The sequence below is a fragment of the Lepidochelys olivacea genome, assembly GCF_965140295.1.
Source record: "Lepidochelys olivacea isolate rLepOli2 genome assembly, chromosome: 5".
Taxonomy (NCBI): Eukaryota; Metazoa; Chordata; order Testudines; family Cheloniidae; genus Lepidochelys; species Lepidochelys olivacea.
In genome coordinates this window covers 66,457,172-66,458,189 of record NC_140415.1, presented here as the reverse complement: position 1 = coordinate 66,458,189, position 1,018 = coordinate 66,457,172, and the positions used below count along the sequence as shown (strand labels likewise).

At 44.1% G+C, this 1,018-nt stretch overlaps 1 pseudogene across 1 annotated transcript; it reads left to right on the top strand.

Annotated features, from left to right (window-relative positions):
• The first annotated feature begins 230 nt into the window (after window positions 1-230).
• LOC311521295 (small ribosomal subunit protein uS19 pseudogene) lies at window positions 231-718 on the top strand (annotated as a pseudogene). The gene has a single exon. The product of its transcript is annotated as a small ribosomal subunit protein uS19 pseudogene (transcript).
• The last annotated feature ends 300 nt before the right edge of the window (window positions 719-1,018 follow it).

Below are 1,018 nucleotides of genomic sequence, written 5' to 3'. Positions count from 1 at the left end.
CAACATGCTTGGAACAGGGAAGGAGGAACACAAGTTGCAGGAGGGAAGAGTTTGAAGGAATTAACAGGAAATCAATGTGTTTGCACACACAGCTTGAATGCTAGCTGTAGTTACAGCATCACTGTAAATAAGTTTAGAAACATGGAGTACCAGCACCTGTAGTCAGTCTAGTGAGAGACACATCAAGGAAGAGTGTGATTAACAGGAAAACAAACAGCCAAAGAGACGCAGCCAAGATGGCGGAAGGTGAACAGAAGAAGAAACGGACCTTTAGGAAATTCACCTATAGAGGTGTTGATCTGGATCAGCTCCTCGATATGTCCTACAAGCAGCTGATACAGCTGTACAGTGTTCGCCAGCGCAGGCATCTGAACCGCAGCCTGCGTCGTAAGCAGCATTTCTTCCTGAAGCACCTTTGCAAGGCCAAGAAGGAGGCTCCTCCCATGGAGAAGCCAGAGGTAGTCAAAACTCACCTGTGCGACATGATCATCCTCCCCGAGATGGTGGGCAGCATGGTTGGCGTATACAACGGCAAAACCTTCAACCAGGTGGAAATCAAGCCCGAGATGATTGGCCACTACCTGGGTGAGTTTTCCATCACTTACAAGCCAGTGAAACACAGCAGACCTGGTATCAGTGCCACCCACACATCAAGGTTCATTCCTCTGAAATAAATGATGCTTCGGGAAAATGTTTTCTATATGTAAATAAAGAAAATGCTCCTGCCCGGAAAAAAAAAAAAAAAAACATCCTAAGGCAGATAAAACAGGCAGCATGGAGAGACTCGGACCATTAGGAATGTTGGATTTTCAGACAAAGTTGCACAAGCGTAGAAACAAGAACTGAGCCTACATAGAGATGACCAAGAGGGATAAAGATAAGAAAATGAAAGTAAAGCTTTTATTTATTATCTCATTGTGGGAAATGGAAAAAAAGCTAGTTAGACACCATTGCAAGGAATATTGTCTGAAACACTGGAACAGGTGATAAAAGCATTCAGGATTTGACCAGGACAGAA